The sequence below is a fragment of the Phoca vitulina genome, unplaced genomic scaffold (assembly GCF_004348235.1).
Source record: "Phoca vitulina isolate PV1807 unplaced genomic scaffold, GSC_HSeal_1.0 scaffold4, whole genome shotgun sequence".
Classification (NCBI taxonomy): domain Eukaryota; kingdom Metazoa; phylum Chordata; class Mammalia; order Carnivora; family Phocidae; genus Phoca; species Phoca vitulina.
Window position 1 is genome coordinate 43,596,320 of NW_022589707.1, and position 10,497 is coordinate 43,606,816.

The 10,497-nt window shown below is 40.7% G+C and overlaps 1 protein-coding gene across 4 annotated transcripts in view; it reads right to left on the reverse strand.

The window, feature by feature from the left end:
• The window catches only part of MPP6 (membrane palmitoylated protein 6), a 125,669-nt gene extending 115,573 nt beyond the window's left edge, over window positions 1-10,096 (reverse strand). For 2 of the 4 annotated variants that reach the window (XM_032401913.1, XM_032401917.1), the window contains exon 1: window positions 9,905-10,096. The gene's annotated coding sequence lies outside the window, so the exon portion shown is untranslated. Of the gene's footprint in view, window positions 1-9,165; window positions 9,470-9,904 lie in introns of those variants that run through there. The other 2 variants (XM_032401914.1, XM_032401916.1) reach the window with 1 other exon arrangement.
• Window positions 10,097-10,497: the final 401 nt, after the last annotated feature.

Here is a 10,497-nt window from a genome sequence, read left to right on the forward strand (position 1 = left end):
TTACAACTATGGTCGTTCTCTTCATTAAAAAAAAGCTACATTATAAAACACTATTTACTTCTGTAGACTTTTAGAGGGAAAGCAGAAGGAAAAAATCAGGATTATGTGAGTTTTATAAAATCTTCGTATTATGTTGGAAGGAATCTTTGAGGTCACATAGTCATCTTTCCACCCAATCTCCCTTTGTAAACACATTTAAATATCATGTAAAAATAAGACTTATTAACTTTAGTTAACAGCACATAATTTACTGGACTACTTTAAAAGCAAAGTTCTTTTAAAAAATATTTACTAAATGAGATATAGCTCATACTGGAGTGAAAGAAAATGAGAGTTATGAATCAGGAAAAGGCAACTGAAAATGTTGTTATTCAACAAATATTATTCACTGCACATATAACACTGAACCAAACAGTAAGAGAAGAAAATGATACTGACAAGTACTGGACACTTAAAATGTACCAGACTCCGTGCTAGACACTTATATTTTCTAATTAAAATCTTACACTAACACTATAGATATTATAACCTGTTTTAGAGATGAGGTATATTGAGTTTAGTGCTAACACCAGACATGTCTGCCAGTAGGCTTACTGTCTGTACCACATAGAGCTCTGAGTTCTGAAAAAGTAAAAGAGCTGGAAGTTAGAAAAACTGGGATTACAACCCATGTCTAATTGTCCTGCCATGCTAAGTAAGGAAATGATGAAATGAAGACCCTAATTTCAAGGAATTGTAGGATTTAACTATGCAAGCAGTAAAAATATTTTGCTAGTAAGCAAAACTCCAAGTAATATTTATTAATAGTTAATGAAAAGCCAATGTTTCCTTTAGTAGAAAAATAACTCAAGCATTAACCTGGTATAGCAATAAGGTACTTATAGTATTATCCTATAATTTATAAACTGTCATTTGTATTAAAACAAAATTTTCTACAACTTCCAAAACTTTGGAAGCAGCTAGGACATGAGCTGTCATCATATTGCCAGATTAGAAGCTATGCAAACTAGCTGCAACTGGGAGTAGTATTCCCAGTATCTTAGGGAGTCATTTTTTATACAAAATTTCTTTATATATAATATATAACATTAAACATATATTTCTTCATATATAAAAATGTATTTTACATATACACACACACATGATATTTTATTTAATACAAGACCATAGAGTTATATCATTCTTCATATGAAAATCAAGTTGAATGCTTTGGAGAGACCCAAAGAAAGCAAGTGACAAAAAACCCAAGAAAACAAAACGCTGTCTGCTGTATAATTTTTTTTTTTTTTTTTTAAAGATTTTATTTATTTATTTGACACAGAGAGAGACAGCTAGAGAGGGAACACAGCAGGGGGAGTGGAGAGGGAGAAGCAGGCCTCCCGCGGAGCAGGGTGCCCGATGTGGGGCTCGATCCCGGGATCCTGGGATCATGACCTGAGCTGAAGGCAGACGCTTAACGACTGAGCCACCCAGGCGCCCTGTCTGCTGTATAATTAAACATAAGCACACAACTAAAAACACCTGAGGAGTCATAAAACACTACAAGGATCCTACACTCCGATTCTTTCATAAATTTTTAAGTTCTTGCTCCAAAGCTAGGAATCAGTGATAATGCATTAGTTTTTAGAAGAATAGTGACACAGAGCTCCAGAGAAAAGATACATACTCAAAGAAAAGACTGGCACATAAATGTACAGTATATTTATATTTTTAATTAAAAATATATTATTTAAAGTATGTGTGAATCATTTTCGACTCCTCACTTAAATCAGCTGTCAGTCAACCACAAACTACCACCAGTCATAATCAACTCAGATTAGGTTTTACTCGTGATATGTGCTGCTTTGGTAAAGGTATAAAACTTTTTTCAGGAATGATACATAAGAAACTCCTGGCAATAGTTACCTTCAAAATAGTGTTTCTCAACCTCGGCACTATGACATTTAGGGTTGAAGAATTCTTTGTTGTGGGAGTCTGTCCTGTGCATTGTTTGTAGCCTCCCTGGCCTCTATCTGATAGATTCCAATAGCAGCAATCCCCTCCAGTTATGACAGCCCAATGTCCCTGAGGGAAGTGAAGGGAGGGCAGGAAGATCATCCCTGGCTAAGAAACACTGATTTACAAAGAGAGGGACAAGATGGGGCAAAAAGACTTTTACCAGCCCTCCTTTTCTGGACTATTTGAATTACTATTGTAGTAGGCAAATGGTCCTCCAAAGATATCCAGGTCTTAGGCCCTGGAACCTGTGAATGTTACCTTATTTGGAAAAAGGGTCTTGGCATATGTGATTAATAAGAATCCTGTGACAGGGAGATTATCAGGGATCATTATGTGGGCCCTAAATGCCATTATATGTGTCCTTAAAAAGAAAGGCAAAGGGAGATTTCTCTTTCACGCACATAGGAGAAGGTGTTAAGAACAGAGCTAAGAGAGATCTAAAGCCCTTGAAGATTAAAGCAATGGAACCACAAGCCAAAGAATGCTGGCAGCCACCAGAAACATGAAAGAGGCAAAGAACAGATTCTCTTCTTGAGCCTTTGAGGGAGCACAGCCCTGCCAACACCCTGATTTTGGTCCAATGATACTGATTTCAGAACTCTGGCCTCCAGAATTGTAAGAGAATAAATGTCTTTTGTTTTAAGCCACCAAGTTTATGGCAAGACACAGAAAACTGACACAATCATATAAAGGTTTTTGATTTTAAAAATCTGCTGATGAGCAAATGAGATAATGTATGGAGAGCATTTAGTGTAGTCCTAAAACATAGTAAGCATTCAATAATATTGTTCATGCCATTGACACTATGACTAAGCTGCAAGCTCTTGGTACTGAGAAGAAAAATTAAGGAGGTTCAAACAGTAAAACCAGGCATATATGCAAAAGGCTTATGTGAATGAAAGCACATAAATCAGCCACTGACATGGTGTGTAATTGCCAGTTATGTAAGTGTTGTGCTATAATTTGTCCTGTACTGAAAAGATAAATTGTGCATGAGGCCAGCCAATGTAGCTTCTTGGGAGAGGCAAGTCTGAACACTTATTAGTAAAGAAGAAACAAGGGAACAAAGAAGGGAACAGTATAAAAGTGAGCAAAGCAAAGGAAATCAATTTGATGCTTGTAGAGATATCGATCTGGCTAAAGTAGACACCATGGTAAGAGACCAAATTCTAGGGTTAGAGTTATGTAAATGGTATAGGACCCTAAAAGCTATGTTAACTGATTTGGTTATTAAAGAGAATATTTTACAGAATGTATTACTTTACAAATATTGGCTCTTGTTGATTTTAAAAATATAAACATGATCTGGCCCTACACCAGACTTACTAAATTAGAATCCTCTAGTATAGAATAACTCTAAAGGATTCTGATGCCTACTTAGGTGGAGAACCCCTGTACCAAAGTCAATTCATGGTAAATGACCTAAAGAATAAAAATATTATAAAGTATATATCATACCCTAGAAGTATGTATTTAGCTAAAATGGCTTAGCATTTTCCTAGGTTAAAACTCCTCCTAAGATGTAGCCCCTCTAGGTTCCACCACATACTTTCTCTAAACCATATGCCCTTGATCTGCTCATTTTCCTCATACTTTCTCACAAATTGGTCTAGAAAAATTTCATGCATCCTCAGCCGCACTACCCCAGTTTTCATATCTTTCTAACCCAACTAAGATCAACAATATTTTATAGAACAAAGGAACCATGTAAAAGTAAAGTTCCAGTAATACACTATATTATAAACAATTTATAAAACTGCCCTATTGACCATTTATTGCAATAAAATCTTAAGTACTTTTATCAAATGAAATTCTAAATCACTCTAAAAAGATTTCCAAAAGCATAAAATTATCAAGTGGGTCTATGAGAAGCTAATAAGCTAATCACAGTTCACTTCAATCTACTTAAGTGCCATTAAGTAGCTAACAAAGTGCTAGGCTCTAAAAGATACAAAGTATATGGAAATCTCAGTGATTTAAAAACAAGCACTAGGGTAAAAGAAAGGGTGATCTGGGAAGATGAACTGAATATAGTCCTAAAAGGAATCTCCTCTGTTGGGGGGTGGGAGGGTATGTGACCTTGCTGGGCTTTACCCTAGCCTGGGCTTGTTTCATGACTAAAGCTAAAAATAAAGCGACACAAGTTAGTATTCAGATAATTAAGTTGAACATTAGCTCTCTTCTCTCCCACAAACACCTACATCAATTTATGCATATTCTCAGGTATTTCTATTTACCTTAGTACTCTCAGAAATTTCACTCACATCAAATTCTATTGATTTATATTTCCACCAGCAATGTAAGAGAGCACCTGTTAGTCTCTATCCTCCTGAAAAGTATTATCAAATTATTTTTTGGTCTTTCTAATTTGTGAAAATGGTACCTCATAGTTTTAATTTATATTTATGTGTGAGGTTGAACATATATGCTTAGGGACCACTTGGATTTCCTTTTCTATGATTTATCTGTCTATAATTTTTCCCCATCTTTACGGATGGTCTTTTTCTTATCAATTTACAGGTATTCATTATATATCAAGGAAATTCACCTTTTGTCTGCAATACAAGTTGCAAATATTTTCCTGTTTCTGTATTATCACCATGCTATTTTTGATCGTTTCTTTCCTTCATGTATATATCTTACTGTCCTAAATCAAACTGTAAATTCCTTCCATGAAAGGACATTTCTTTTTAATATCCCCAGGACAGTGCTTTTCAGATCTTCTCACTTCATATACCAGCAAAATTTAAAAGAAGGGAAACCAAACTTCTAGAGGGTGGTCAAGGGTGAACATTAATTATCACTGTCATCTACTTGGGTTTTCTCTCCAATCCCATTTCACATGGTTACAGCAAATACCACCAAGTTCTAATAGTACAACATAGTTTGTTGAACAGGGGAGGAATGGGTGCTAGATGAATCTCTTTCCTGTTATCTGGGCTCGTACTGAAAAAACCGAGAGATGCTGGCAGCCTTATTTTCCATTAAGAGGACTAGGAAATGATCCTCTGCAGCAAGAGAAGAAATGAAGGAAATGTATGTGGAGAATAAAGAGATGAAGTGTATCATGCTGGTACTGGATGGAATCCTGAGTCCCAACCTTTGGATTCCATCAGATACTCCTTGCATCTTTATAATAAATCTTACCTCTTGTTTATATCACTTAGATGAATTTCTATTACTTATAGCCAAAAGTAGCCTACTTACTACAACTACCATCTACTCATATCATTCCATACAGGGACACTTTAACAAAAGTTGAGGAAGGACAGAACCTCAGATTTTTTTTTTTAAAAAAAGGAATATTTATTTAATGACAGCTGTGTGCCAGGAACAGGTCTGAGTCCTTAAAATACAGTTAAATAAGAGAGCTACAATTACTGTTTCCATGGGGCTTACATTCTAGTGAGAGTAGACAGATAATAAAATAATATAAAAATACAATTTCAGATAGTGATAAGCGGTTTGCAGAAAAAATTTTTTAAAGGTAATGAGATAGAAGGAAATAAAGATAGTGTCATTCTAAATGGGTGGTTAGAGAATACTGCTTATCTGAGAAGATAATATGTGAACTGAAACCTGAAATGATGAAAAGGAGCCAGTCATGTAATGTTTTAGGAAGAGAATTCCAGACAGAGTGAACAGTCCTAAGTAAGGAACAAACCACGACATTTCTGAGGGACAAAAAGAAGGGCAATGCTGATAGAATATAGAGAAAAAGGAGGATGCTAAAGAAGTGGTAAAGGAGTAATAGATCTAAGAGGAAAAGATGTAAGTTGGTGAAGTAAGTAGGGATCAATTCATGTATAGGAACTAGTAGGCAGTGCAAAGGATTTGAATAACTTGAGCTTTACAAAAAACACACGATATTACCTTTAATTCTCATATTGCCTTGCATCACTGATAACTTTAACAAAACAGGCCTTTAAAAATTACCATCCCCAAGTATTTGACACAATCTTGAAGTTAGCTAGAAAGGAGTATTTCCTAAGCAGAAAATATCATTTCTAGTATACCATGAACATTTAAAAAAAAAAAAAAAAAATTTAGGACAAAAGCAAAGCCATTTATTATTATTATTATTTTTTAAAGATTTATTTATTTGACACAGAGAGAGAGACAGCTAGAGAGGGAACACAAGCAGGGGGAGTGGAAGAGGGAAAAGCAGGCTCCTGGCTGAGCAGGGAGCCCAATGCGGGGCTCGATCCCAGGACCCTGGGATCATGACCTGAGCCGAAGGCAGACGCTTAACGACTGAGCCACCCAGGCGCCCCAAGCAAAGCCATTTAAAAAGAAGAATCTAGGATGATAAAATGATAGAAAGAACTACAAATTCTATCCTATCTACTATGATCAAGAATGTACAAAGGTCTTAGTTATGAAAGAACATAAAACTTAAACTCTTTCTAAGCTACTATAAACATAACATCCTTTGTTTACTGAGTTCACTATTATTGAACTGGACATTGCCAAAAGTGGAAACCAGACTTCTGACTTTAAGAATAGCCACAATATAATGGTCAACAAAGTTGTGAGTTTTAATTTTATCTTTACTATTATGAAAAAGGAAGAACTTCCCCTTTGTGGTGAAACTGGGTACAAGGGATGCTGTAATATCTCTTCCTCTGAAAGCTTTTTAAAATAGAAGCCCAATCTGTTTGAAGAGGTTCAGATATAGTACACCTATATCTCCAGATCTTTCCAGACAGCTAATATCTGTGTACACTAAGCATGTAATTAAACCTACATTGCTACCAAGATTAATGTCAGTAAAGTCAGACTTTGAAAGCTCTAATGTAGTCATGAATCTCATCTTTCATCATGTGAGATATTTAGTTAGCCCACTTAACAACAGACCAAAAAGTAGACTGTTAATAACACAATCTATAAAGAGAGGTACTTTGTGAGTGGTGGTGTGAGTTAAAAAAAATAAAAGTCACTAGACACCTTGATCAAGACTTGATTCCGAGTGCATCCTCCTCAACACATTTCCATCAGTTTGGCAAAGTGAACAGGGATGATTAGCAGCCAGTGTATGTAAAGGAGGGATATGGTCAACCTAAAGTGTATAAAGTCTCCCCCCTAGTGTTCACAGACAAATAACAAGAAGAGTGGGGAAATCATTGCAGCCTCTGTGAGACTGACCAAAAATACACTATACAGAACCTGGTCCCTACAAGAAAGAAATAAAATTTTTAATTCAATACTAGCAACCTATCAGTAAAGAGATCTTTTATGCTTATCTGCTCTTATGATATTCATAAATGTAAAGCCTATTTTTGGAAGGAAAGAACCTACAGGTAAAATAAAACTAGCATATTTTTTCTCAGTATATTTTTTTAAAGGAATAAACAGTATCTTCAGACAGCCCAGTATTTGTTTTATCTAAAACAGGCAGATGTTCACTCTTCCTGAAATAAATATCAGCACATCCCTTGCAAGTTAACCATATTTACCTGAAGTAGAGTTCTGGTGCAAATTTAGTCACTTACCAAATGAATTGCCTTGAAAAAGAAAATTATCAGTGCAAAACACTCTTTCAAAAACCACCTAGAACTAGATAATTTATAATACAGTAAGTGATGTCAAATATACAAATGGGTTCTCTTGCTTCTTTTAATATTTGTTTTCTTGGTGTTTTTACAATTAGATAGCCTTTCACCAGCACTAACCCTGTATTATTTGCAACTCTCAGCAATAATTTGCTGTTACTCGCCTTTAACAAAGCTTGGATGTCAAAAATGTGAAAGGCGTTTAATTAAAACATCTGCTGTCTTCTAACCATCCATTATTAAGTGGTAAAGTACATTAAAAAAAGATGGTAAATACTCAACTTCAATTTAAAAACAGCCTTTTAAAAAGGTAACACAATTATGGTTGTCTTGGTTATCCCAAGCTAAAAAGGGGGGGAGAGGGGAAGGAGGGAGAGAAGCAGGCTGTGTAGTCTTCTGGAACAATTTCAGCCTGAAATGAGACTCAGGAAAAATAAAGCAAACTGCTCCCTCAAATGTTTAAGAAAATTAGGATTCATTTTTTAAAAATCCAACAGTTGGCTCAAAGAACAACAAAAAAAAAAGATTCTGTCTTATATAGCGCTTCCAGACTTGCTCAAGCACCTTAATTTTTCCAGTGTTTATTTAATCTAGACTGTAAAATAATTCATTTTGAAATTCCAGGTGAGAAAGGAACTGAGTAGCATCAATTGGAAAAGGACACACACACACACTCGTGGATGTTTTTTCATAAAGATATTTAGTGTGAAACCCCAAAGGACAAAACAGAACAATTAAAAGTGTTACCATTTGAATATTATGTAACCCTAGTCTAAAATAAAAGAAACATGGACCTTAAAAAGTAACATGTTGTGCAAACATATTTTTAAACATGTACTTAAATACATGATAGATTTCAGATACAAATGACCTCAAAATGACACAACCCACAAAAGTTCTTTGTTTACTGTAATGAGGCCTCAGAACATATGATTATAATCAGGCCTGATACCTTACCATAACTGCACAGTAGGTACCTAAAAGAAGCAATATTACCTGAGGTCTGTTGTTATACGTATGTACCGCAACTATCTCCGCATTGATAACACTGTGTTACCTCGCCTAATATATTCGACATACATAAGTTTCCAAACGACGATATGAAAGATTTCACGGGTAGAAATGGCTGCTAAATCATACTCCAATTTAAGAGCCTTTTAACACACCTCAAATGTTCCGAGCCATATTACAAGACGACCAATTCAGGAAGCATAAAGTAAAATTCCAACAATCCCCAAAGGCGTAGAAAAGAGTAAAACGTGGCTAGCTTGACCTTAACAGGCTGTTTATAAGTAATGCGGAGAATTTTCTGAGCTTCCCAATCAGCCTTTAATTCCCTTCCTCGCCTGTCCCCAACCCCCTTACATAAACGCATGCCCCAACTAATGAAGTTTAATGGATGTAATCTCCAGCTGTAATCCCAGGAGCTGGTGAGATGGAGACTAAACTCCCAATAAAGTGTTAAAAAAGTCCTTCTGAAAAAAAAAACAAACATATATATCCTCCAACCAATCCACAGCCTGTCATCATACCAGCCGTATGATCCCTCAATCGACTCCCTCCTGGCCCTCCACCCCGCCAAAAAAAAAAAAAAAAAAAAAAAAAGCCCCAGTACCTTTCTGGTTCCAGATTATGTACCCAGGATCCGAAAACACTGCCTCAGCAGCGAACGCCTCCGGAGCAACGTGTGCTCGGCCCACAACCACTTCGACCAAACGAGTCTCGTGCCTCGGAAGTAGCAGCAATAGTTGCAGAAAGCCTCGTCCCCCAAGAACTTGGGGCTCGGGAGCACGCCAGAAGCCGGCTGATCGCCCCCTCTCGGCACTGACCCCGAAGGTGTCAGTCACAGCAACTACCGCCCCCGGCGCGGCTCCCCATTCATGCCTTAAACGCCACTCCCGCCGCAGAGAGTGTAGGCGCCCGCGCACCGCTCCCGGCCCCGAAGGGGGCCCCGCGCGCCCCCAGCCCCAGCCTTGCCCCAGCCTTGCCCCAGCCTTGCCCCAGCCGGGGCCGCGCCGGGGAGCGCGTGGAGAGAGCCGGGCGCCGCGCGGCGGCGGGCAGCATGGGCCAGACACGTTGCCGCGCTCCGGCCCGCCCGCAGCCCCGGAGCCAGGGGCCCGGCAAAGCGCGCCCCATCTGCGCCTGCCGGGCCGGGTCAGGCGCTCTAGCAGCCCTCCCCACCCGCGCCGCCTCCGCTGCCCCGGCCCCCCGCGCGCCGAGCCCAGGTGCTGAGGGGGCGGGGCGGGTCGGGGTCCCCGCGTGGCGCACGGCGACGAGCAACAGGGCGCCCCCCGGCCGCCTCGGCGCGCGGCGAGACCGTTACCCGAGCAGCGTGGGGGCCCCAGTGAACTCACCGGCTCGCACCTCGGCCGCCTCCGCGCCACCACCGCTCCCCTGCGCCCGCCGCTGCTGCTCTCCCTCAGCCGCAGGCGCCGCCGAGCAGCCCCATCTACAAACTCGGGGCTCGTAGTTGGGAATTGGAAAAGCGGCTCTCACTCCTCTCCGCGCCCCCTCCCTCGCTCCCCACTCCGCCCCGGCTCCGGTCGCCGGCGCCCCCGCCGCCGCCGCCACCACCGCGCGCTCGGCCAGCCTCCCCTCAGCCGCCCTCCTCCTCCTCCGCTTCCCCCTCCTCCTCCTCGCGCCGCCGCTGCCGGGGGCGCGCTCCCTCCAGGCCTCGCGCGTGCGCCGGACGCCGGGGAGCGCGCGCTCGGGCGCGAGGAGGCGTCACCACCTCCGCGAAGCCCGGCCCCGCCCCTCCGGCCGCGCCGCGGCGGCCAGGTGGAGCCCCCCTCCGAGCGCCCGCAGACCGCGCCCGCGGCGCCGAGGCCTGACTGCGCAGCCTGCGCCGGGCGGCCTCTCCCAGTGTCTCCCGGCGCCGGCCGCCAACCGCGCCCGCGAGAGGGTCGGTGAGACCCAATCCCTCCAATCCGCGCCTGGGCTTCCGGCC